Source organism: Nannospalax galili, unplaced genomic scaffold (assembly GCF_000622305.1).
Source record: "Nannospalax galili isolate Female #2095 unplaced genomic scaffold, S.galili_v1.0 scaffold829, whole genome shotgun sequence".
NCBI lineage: Eukaryota > Metazoa > Chordata > Mammalia > Rodentia > Spalacidae > Nannospalax > Nannospalax galili.
This window is the reverse complement of record NW_008360329.1, coordinates 4,294,687-4,305,949: the sequence shown is the minus strand read 5'-3', so window position 1 is coordinate 4,305,949 and position 11,263 is coordinate 4,294,687.

The following is an 11,263-nucleotide window of genomic DNA, read 5'->3' as shown; positions in this document are numbered from 1 at the left end:
TGAAAGACACCACAGGGCACATCACATCTCTGTCAAAGCACCTGGTGAGCACCTCTGGAGACCAAAGCTAGACAGGCTCTGAATGGTAAAATTTTACCTGGCACCTAGATTTTTTAAAAATATTTTTATCTATTATTTTTATTTTGTGTGTATGAGTATATTGCCTGCATGTACGTGAGTGCACCCATGTCATGCAATGCCTTAGAGGTCAGAAGAGGGCTTCGGATTCCCCTGGAAATGGAGTCAAGGATGGTTCACAGCCGCCATATGGGTGCTAGGACTCAAACCCGGGTCCTCTGCAAGAGCAGTCAGTGCTCTTAACCTCTGAGCCATCTCTCCAGCCCCTTGGTGCCTAGATTTTAAATCCAGAATATTTACAATACATTTGGAATATGATCTCTTATTTAGGTTATATTGAAATTAGAGTCAGGAAATTAATGTAGGCTATAACTCCATGTGCACTTTTAAGTTCTCACAGTATATATTTTCCTGTTTGTGTCGCTCCACTTGTCCTTTTAAATAAGGCACCTGTTTCAAACATTTGTTGAACACTTTAAATGATATTTATGAGCACCAGTCATAAGAGGAATGTTATCAAAGCTCATTTTACAAAAGAGAAAATTAAAGTTCACATAGATCATTTGTTTAAGGTAAAACATAGGTAGGAAACGGAAAATGGTGTGAGAACCCATTCTCCTAGTTCACATGGGCCTCCCACCATGATTACTTAAACAGCTGTCTGTTATTCAAGGTGAAAATACCTTGTGGTTGAGATCATGACTCCTATTTATTCTTTTTTTTTTTCTGTTCACAGCAAAGAATACAATGCTCTGCAGGTATTCAGTAAATGTTTGCTAAGTAAATAGACAGTTGTGACAGTCTAGATATGGAACATGCATGGGAATGATGCACTTTCAATCTGTTATTTCAGAATTAAGAATTTAAGCCCCCAAAGGTCTTCAAATTTACTAGTTGAGTTTCAGAATCCAAACAAAAACTTGACACTTCATATGCACTTTCAGCCCCTCTTGCTACCTTTTCCACTTCACCACGCAAGCCATGCAAGTAGCTAGTGGCTTGGCATAAATCACTGTGGCTTAGCAGTAGGAGGAGTCAACTGCTGTGTCTCCTGGGACCTGAGACCTGAGGGAGCAGGGAGCAGGGAGCATGGCTGGGTCACAGAGTTGGAAAGATTAACAGGAAGGAAAACAGCAATAAATAAAATATCGCATTGATTTATTAGACCAACAGCAGAGAGCAGTGGCTCAGCGCATGGATTCCAGAGCCACATGGCCCACATTAAATGCAAAGAGGTCAGTTGGCTGCCCTTACTAGCTATGTGGCCCCAGACAGGTTATTTAGCCTGTGTGTGTCTCCATTTCTTCACCTGTAAAATGGGAATGTGGTGTCCCATAAAGTCTTTATGAAGGTAAAGTGAGTTACAGATCTAAGATGCCCACAGCTCCTTGCATACCTAAGTACTATATAGGGGTGGTAATTGAGTATTTTCTAGGGTCCAGAGCCTGTGCTAGTTTTTTTTTTTTTTTTTGTAATCACCAGGCTTTATATTAGCATATTTTGTTGGCATATTATAAAATATTAAATAAGATACACTATTGCTTCATTTTACAGACAAGGAATCTTGAAACAGATAAGCATCTTGGCTGAGATTGTAATACCCATCATCAGATTGTAATACCCAGTGAGCTCTCCAGAGCCCACTCTGTTCACCACTGTGCTTGAGGCTCAGTCTCATCACTGCCTGGTCCTCGCAAAAACAGAAACAATGATTTGGAGTCCTCACTGTAGCAGGTTCAGAACTCCAGAACCAAGGCCGTTTTTTTTTTGTTTTTTTTGGTTTTTTTCCCAACCAGCTCTCCTTCAGTTCTCCTGTGGTCTCATGAGAGTGGTTCTGCTGTAGGCCACAACATCCTGGACTCAGACGAGGCCAGACTGGCTAGCAGATTGCTCTGGAATTCAGAAACTTTGGGGTCGAGATGGGTAATCTCAAATGAGAATGGTTTCTCGGCAATGAGTTAAACAAACTTTGAAGTTTCCTACTGTGTGCGAGGAGAATTTAAAGCTCTTAATGGACATGATTTCATGTTGTCAAATAGAATGACTGCTCCCTAACCCCAATTACTGTGTTTTCAGAGGTTTTAGTAACAAAATATAAATCTTATATTTTAGAAAAGTGATTACTTCTGAAGAGTAAAATAAAACAGGTAAGATAAAAATGAGCGTTTACTCTATTTCCCATCTGAGATAAACTGCTGGTTGATATCCTCCATAGTAATTAAAAATTCCTCCAGCTGAAAAGTTATGGTTTCTATTCTAACATGAAAACTCAAAGGGTAAGTCCAGGGAAAACTTGATAAGGCTAATTACATTTTAACCTGTGAGGTAAACAAAAGAGTCATTTTCATACTCCGGAGATTTCTTATTTTTTAATATTTCTTCTTTCTGTCAATGCTTGATTTCTATTTCTTTTCTTTGCCGTAACCTAGATTAAGTTATATCCCTAACCTTTCCTTCTGCACAAATGAGTCACTGACTTAATTTGGCAAGAAGACAATGGGTTAGCTCCCAGAATAAACATAAAGCAAAATGAAGGGCTCTAATGTGAATGCCAAAGGGCTCCTTTGTGCACTGTGAGTAATGGAATCTGATTCCGAACCTCATGGCTATTTCACTATCACCTCCTGCATATGGTTTGAACTGAACATAACCAGAAGCTCTCAATAGTTGAGGCAGGTTTAATAGGTTAAATAATAGGCTTGGGAACTTGGAGGAAATTGGCTTTCAATTGCAGATCTAGCCCTGACTTGCTCTTGTAGCCTAGATAGGCATTTACTTATGGCTTAGATTTTCTTTTATTTGTGAAATAAGGGGTAGGTTTGGGGAGATACTAAAGCAATGTCTAGAGTGACAAGACTATTAAGCATGAACACAAGGTATCTAATCAGAAAGCATTTGCACATCATCAAATTGACCATTGGGCATTTCAGCAATACTTAGAATTTTTTTAAAGATTTATTATTTATTTATTTATTTATTTATTTATTTATTGTATGTGTATGTATATGTGTGTTTGCCTGTATCAGTTTATGTGCATTGTATATATGCAGGAGCCTGCAGAGACCAGAAGAGGGTGTCAGATGCCCTGGAATGGAGTTACAGGTAAGCTACCATATGGGTACTGGGAACTGAACCTGGGTCCTCCACAAGAGCAATAAGCACTCTTAACCACTGAGTCATCTTTCCAGTCCCAGTACTTATTATTATCAAGACAATTCATTAGAAATAGTTTGAAACACAAAGCTATAGAATATGTGAGCTTGCTTCTCAGATGCTAACAGTGCAGCTGGAGGTATGAGGTGTATATAGTAAAATTTTTTAGTACTCCACTGACCATCACCCAATACACGCAGTTTGTTAGCTGCCTGATGCAACGCTTTCTCCTTTATCCTGAGACAGCAATGCCATAGCTGCTCTGTGCTAATCCCCACTGTAAACAGATATCATAGGCATCCTTTTCTTAAATCCTCAAAGAACGCAACATTGGGTTTTTCTGCCAACTCTCTCACACCAATTGGATGCTGTACATTTTCAATGCAGTCTCTAGTTACTCAGAATGAGCACCAAATCCCTCAAGTTAGACAACTTTCACTGTAGACACCAGCTGCAAACAAGGTCAACAGGCTATCTGCACTGCTGTCTGACTTGCCTACAATTTGCAAGTTTCCATGACCTTATTTCAGGTTCAGTAATTCACTAGAAGGACTCACATGCCTCTAGAAAGCACTGCACTTCTGATCACATCATTTACTATACAGGACACAGACGAACAGGCAGATGAAAAGACATGAAGCAAGGTCCAGAAAGATGATAAGAGCAGGCACATCCATCCTGTGAAACTGGATGCATCCTCCTCCTAGTACATCCATTCGTTCACCAACCAAGAAGCTCCCCAGGCTACAAGTGTCCTGAGATTTTCATCAGACTTTCATTATTCAGGTCATCTTAAGTCACTGAAAATATGACTGAACTTAATCTCCAGGTTCAGTCTTCTTCCCCAGAGGTTGGGGGTGTGGCTGAAAGTTTTAACCTTCTAATCACACCTCACACCTCATTAGTGCCCCTGAGGGATTAATTATGAATAGCAGAAGATACTCCTACTCCTTAGGAAATGCTAAAGGTTTTGAACCAAAGCCCTCTCTGTAAGGAACCAGAGAAAAAGTCTAGAAATATTCTTTATTATATCACAAATATATATACTCTTATGAATGTTTTATAATATTCACAATTTATTTCTAGTCATTCATTGTTTTCATTGTGCAGCATAGTAGGTTGGTTGGTTGGTTTTCTTGCAAGGTGTGGGCAATGGAAAGAGAACTCTAAAGACTTAAAGGGTCCAGAAGATCAGCAGTGTCTGGGATGCTCTGTCTCTCTTTTGCTTCTTCCTTGATCACATGTTCATTTTCCTTCACTGACTGTCCAATCCACTCACTATTCCCCAGCCTATACCTCAAAGGAAGCTAGTCTTATCTCAACCAGTGACCCCTGCTGTGTAAGCCCTTTGTGGCAGGCTATGGCATCAGGTCACAGACTTGATCTAATCACTGGCCATACCCTGTCTAAGTGCAGCCCAGGGTCACTTACCTGAGCTGGCAACTAACTGTAAACAAGATGGGAAGACTGTAGCATAGGGTAGATAGACACAATGGACCATTGTTCAACTCGGGTCGCTTGCTAAGAAAGACAACGCAAAAAGAAGACACAGCTTGATTTTCTGCTCTGGTGTTCCCCCAGATGATCATTTTTCCTCCAGTTACAGGCCAAGTCCTTCTCCAAGCTATGGGTGTAATCTTGTCCATTGTCACTTGCTAGTAAATACTGATTATCCTTTGCCCCAAGTTCAGTATCAAATAAATTTTAGTGCCAATCTGGTCCATACTTCCTACCTCATTCTAGTAATTACAATTTTATTTTTGCTCAGGAGGCCAGGCCCTCATCCCTATAATTCAAATGCAGTAAACACATGATGGCAAACCTTGATATCTGCCCAGTTCTGGAGTTCAAATAGGATAAGATGATTAACTACTCTTAGCACTCTTTCTGCCTTCCCTCCCCCAATCCTACACTTCACCTTCTATCTATCAGACATGCCTTCACCAAACATGACCACAACCAACACCATCATAAAGATGGACACAGATGACGTAACTAGATAGCTAAGGAGTAGAGACACAAAGAGGTATAACGTATAATGCCTGCCTTCAGAAGCTTCCTGTTTATTGAGCTGTTGAGATGCACACATTGATATCTACAATACAGAGCAATGTAGCAAAGTCCTGTGCAATGAGCCAGACTGCAGATGGCATAAACAGGAGGCAAGTTTTCTCTAGCTAGCATGACCAAGGTCAACTTCATGGATATGGTGAAGTAGGAATTGGGCATTAGGGGATGGTTAGTATTTGAAGAAAATAAATTGAGAGGAAAACTAGGCTTAAAAATATCAGTAAAACTCCAAATCAAGAAAGGAGAATGGATTTAGGGGGCTGGAGAGATGGCTCAGTGGTTGAGAGCATTGACTACTCTTACAAAGGACCCGGGTTTGATTCCCAGCACCCACATGGTGTTATGAACTGTCCTTAATTCCAGTTCCAGGGGAATCCTAAGCCCTCTTCTGACCTCTGAGGCATTGCACAACATGGGTGCACTCAACGTGCATGCAGACAATACACTCATACACATAAAAAATAAATAAATAAAATATTTTTAAAAAGAAAGAATGGATATAAAAGCGAGAAAAACAGTTTGGCCAAAGATTTGGGAACCAGACACAGTAGACTGTTACCTCTCTTCTCACTAACCACTCTTTCTACCACCCCTGTGATAAAAATACCTGACAGAACCACTTAAAAGGAAGAAGGCTTTGTTTTGTTTTGTTTTGTTTCATGGTTCAGAAGTTTCAGTCCATGGTCTTTGGCTTCCTTGATTTTGGCACTCACAGTGAGAGAGAACTTGATGGAGGTGGGAGCATATGGCAGAGGCTGCTCAACTCATGCTAGACAGGAAGGGGGTGGGGGGAGAGACAGAGAGACAGAGGAACAGACAGAGAGATATAGGGAGAGACAGAGACTGAAAGAGAGAAAGAGACAAGAAGAAAGAGACAGAGAGAACCAGAGCAGGTACAACCTTTAAAGATACACCGCAGTAAACTTCTTCCTCCACCTAAGCTCAACCCCCTGAAGTTCTCACAAAATAACACTACCAGCTAAGGACCAAGCATTCCATATAGGAGCCTGTGAGTCCGTTTCATATTCAAATGGAAGCATCTGTATACTCAAAGGTTATTTTAATTGAGAAGGCTAGTCATGTATTTTCAGGAAAAAAAATCTGATTGTTAATAGGGACAAAGAAAACTTTTATGATAATTGTCTGAAACTAGCTTCAAAATGGAATGGTGCAGAATTTTCTTTTGTAAAAAGTCACTGAGTTTTGTTGGATATTTAACATTACTTGAATAAATGATTTGAAGAGATAAAAATATTTTAAATTTCTGTTTCTGGTTCTATAAGCCAAAATAATGTGTGTTGGACTCAACTGTTTCCTTGCACATACAAACAGAATGACCCCTATGCTCTATTTCTTTTCTATCCAAGAGAAATTGGGCTCCCAGGACCATAGACAGCTGGCTGATATCTCCCTGCCTGCGCCACGTGTGTACTGGGCTCTGTAGATCATTACCAACACCAACATCTGGCTCTGCTTGCTTGCTTTAAACAGAGCTTCATTTTCCTCTGTTTCCAGAAACAGGAAATACCATGTGCTTTTCAGTGGAATTTGGGATTAAATATTTCTTAAAGCAACTGCTGTTTTTACAAGACATCTTGGTGTGATGGTTTATTTTACAGCTTTTTGCCCGTGGGAATTATCTCTATGTGAATTACTATGAAATTTCCAACATCCCTTGCTTTTCTATCAGGCTGCTCTGTGCTCTTATTTTCCCCAGAAAGGGTGCAGGTGAGACTCCACTGAGGGTCTGACCACCAACTATACAAATAATGCTTCAAATGCCAGTTTTTTCACCTATTCAGAATCGTAGGGTATTTTGCCGTTGTTTCGCTTTGTTTGTTCAGTGCTGGGAGGATCAAACTCCAGGGTCTTGTGCTTGCTAAGCCAGTGCCCCACTAATGAGTCACATTCCCCACCCAGAATGGGAGAATTGACTGTATGAAACTTTGGGGAGCTGTTGCTCTCACTGCCATTAAAATTGACCATCACCCATCCATCAAAGTATTCTCTTCTTTGGATGAGAGGAAGACAGGAAAAGAGGTGAGAATAAAACAAATGCCCTTCTTCCTGAAGAAGTAGGAGTCAATAAATGGCTGGCTCTCTAGAAGGATCACCACTAGCATGATCCCCATTTTCTAGATCAGGAACCTCACTCAAGGAAAAGAAGAGAGCTGTACAAACATTGTTCACCCTTACATTTTCAAATAGGTTACTGGCTGCATGCTATATTTGTCGCTTTATAACAGGAGATGACCTGTACTCCAGAGAGGGTACGGGACTCTAAGTGAAAGAAACTACTCACTGAAAAAAATGTGAAAAGGGTAGAACTTGAGAAAGATGCATAATGGCAAGAAATGTCAGGAATGCGTCACCCATTAAAAGTTGGTCATGGTTTTTGACATTAGAGACTACCAAAGTACTTCTCATAAGAGTTGAAACTCTCATTCACTGCATAAATCAGACATGATGGAATTCACCTGTAACCTAAGCACCTAGGAGGTGGCAGCAGACAGACCAGAAGCTCAAGGTCATCTTTGAACACGTGGAGAGCTTGAGGCCACCCAGAATACCTCAAACTACTGATTCTTGATTTTGTATGTGATGATGAAGTGATAAACACAGGGGAAGGGAACATGAACTTAAGCATATCCCGAGCATTAGATTTGCAGCCACAAATTGAATGCTTGACCCCAGAATCTTGAGAAATGAGTGTGTGAGACTAGGTGACACCAGACAATGGGAATGCCCATAACACACAGATAGCTCTAAAGACACTGCTGTCTCATTTCATCTTTGTAAGAACTGTCTCTTGCCACCATAATTTCTTTCTCCCAGTAGAAAGATTTGGTAGTGTCAAATCCTTAAGCCCTGCCTTTTTTCTTTATAGTACAGCCTAAGGCCACAGAGTTCATTAGCAGGCTTTGCCTTCATCTCCCTGAAAGTCTTTTCAACATATTCTCCTGCTCTCAGAGGGGCCCCAAAGTCATCCTTAAATCTTCTGTCAGAAAAGGAAAGTGCTCTTAAAAACTATAGTCAATTATTACATTAAATGATGAAATGGACACAGGAGACCTAAAGCTGAAGACTTTAACTCCAGGAAAGATTTTTTTCAAAGCCCACTCATTGATAATAAGCATATATTAGGAGCCTACTATGTGCTTAAAGCTATTGTCACTTCATGTTAGTAATCAAAGAAGGCAGCTACCTGCTTACAACTGATAGATCCTGGGAGTTCTAGCCAGAGAAGCCTGTGTGGCTCACTTTGCATGAGGAGGCCTCTTCCAACAGTCCTCTCCTATTCATGGCAACTTGATTGACAGGGAGGGAGAAGTAATGAGAGATTGAAATTGGACATCTAATTCTATAGTGGTTCATTAAGTGTTTATCATAGATCTTAAGGGATTTACAATCTATTAGTCTCTAATCATTTGTTCCTATAGATCAAGTCAAACAGAATCCCCAACACTATAATACAGGCAAGCTCTAAAGGGCAAACATGGCCTCCTTCTCTTCTTGGTCATAGGACATCTTCCCACCTTATCACAGAAGCTGCTGGAAGTCAGTCTCCAGTAACCATTCCACCTCCATCACCAAAATCCAATTGCATTCTTCTTCCTGTTCCCAAATTCCATCCTCACAGCACCTAAGCCCACTCTTACCAAGGACCAGAGTCCTTGCCAACATCTGTTTTCTTTCAGACTTGTAGTTATAATTACCAGTAGTTTAGTCCCTCAGTATTCATGGGGAATTGGTTCCCTGCAGTTACCAAAATCTGCTGATGCTCAAGTCACTCCTATAAAATGATACAGTATTTACATAGAAAATATATCTCCTCTTGGTTTTTGCTTTACTGCTGTACTAGGATGGAACCCAGGGCCTTGCTCATACTAGGCAATCACTCCATCCCTTAGTTAGAACTCCAGATCCTCCTGTATATTTTAAATGATCTCGAAATTACCTCATATAGTATAAATATTTGTAAATACTTGCTATACTGAGTTGCTTGGAGAATAAGGATAAGAAAAAAATGTACAAACACTATTTTACCTCATCTATTTTTACTTCTCCCTCTTCTTTATCCTCCTTCTCTCTCCCTTCTTGTCCTTCATTTCTTTGTAATACATATGGATTGAACCCAGGCCCCACACATGCTGGGCACGTGCTTTACCACTGAACCACACTCCTCCCCAAGTACCTCCAATCCATGGTTGGTTGAACCCTCTAGTTAAGAATATATAGATATGGAGAACCAAGCATAACATTCTATTAACATTTTTGGGTTTAAAAACATTTTAGACATAGCTTGGAATTTCAAATTATGTAGTATATCACCTGCCTAATTTTAAGATGAATTAATTTAGGCCTTAACATTTGAAATACAGGCATTTCCTAAGTCCTCAATGTAAGGACAAGAAAAAAAAGGATCAAATAGAAACCCGCCCTCAACCAGGGATCCAGTTATTGTTTCCAGAGAAGCTACTCCCCTTTGCATGTGTTCAAAAGGTGCAACTTTGCAATCAACTGTTTCCAAAAATTAAGCTCAATGTGTCTATTTTTATGGCAAGCTTTTCACCAAGTATAATCTACTTTCTATGCTTCCAACTCTCTCTCAGCCTCACCAGTCACCTTGAACTCCCCCAATTTTCTCTTCTGGACCATCTCTGTAGTTGGTAGGAATTGGAGATTTTCTGGTCCAAGAATCCCTTTGAATGAGATAGATAAAGAAATTTAGTTAATAAAGGTGGAGAATCAGCCAAGATTTCTTAGCTTAGTGATAAGCTATGATTCTTAGAAGAAAGAGATTGATAAAGAAAAAGACGAAGAAAATGAAATCTACACTAGACACAGCTTTTTGAATGAGGAAAAAATAGATTTGGAGCAGTTTCTAGTGCCTATAATTGAAAACTTCATGAGTGGCACTTTTGGGGTCATCAGATGAAGATAATCACAAATAGAAAGCTCTATTGGCCTGGAAGGAATACAAATCTCAGAGGAAAAATATTTATGTACAGTTCTCACCCCACAATAGCAGCTAACAAGAAATAAATTCTAAATGCAGACATGGTCAATATTCAGACACTATTACATATTTTATGTTTTAATGCCAATAACAGTGGCTTAAAATACAAAAGCAGTGTGACACACTAACTTTTTTATTTTTTTGGATGAATCATTTTATAGGTGTAAACCAAAGCGGCAGGCAATATTGTTTTTTTTTTATTTTATTACTTTATTTTTTTATTTTTAATAACTACATGATTAGAAGAAGCATTTCATTACAGCTTTAACATATTCAGTAACACACTCCAGAGCAAGAGTACATCTCTTTCATAAGTGGCTGTAAGTTACTAGGTTCACAGTTGAATTAATACAGTTATACAATATTGAACTCAGTATAAGCCCTGTTAAGACATAAAATTGAATGACTTTTTGACATTTTAAAAAAGATCTCCATTTCATTGTAGAATATACTGTTCCTTGCAGAAAGACTCATTGTTTTTGCTACTAACAATGAGATGTTGGCACATGCATCGCTATCTGTATGTATCTGATTATTACTAGTCATAATCAGTTGCACTTGGATCCTTGGCACCTGTGTATGTCTATAAAGTCATTGGGTAGATATCAATGGAAATGTTTACCACCTCTACTAATTAACATGACTCAAATTTCCATGCTTTCTCATCTAATATAATACATTTTTTAAATTTGTTGATTTTTTTTTGTGTGTGTGTGTGTATCACACAGAAAACCCCAAACCATCTTATTCAACTATAGACACACTTCCCAGATGGCACCCTCCCATAGCCTCCCTCCCCCTACTAGAGCCCTTATATGCTGATATCCCTGCCACTGTCTGCTGTGTTGTCGGCACCCCCAGCCATTCCCCGCTACTTGTCCATCTGGTGAATCTAGTCAGCCTATCTAGAGGTCTTTGTTTTAGGAGGGTCAGCTGTTCCTC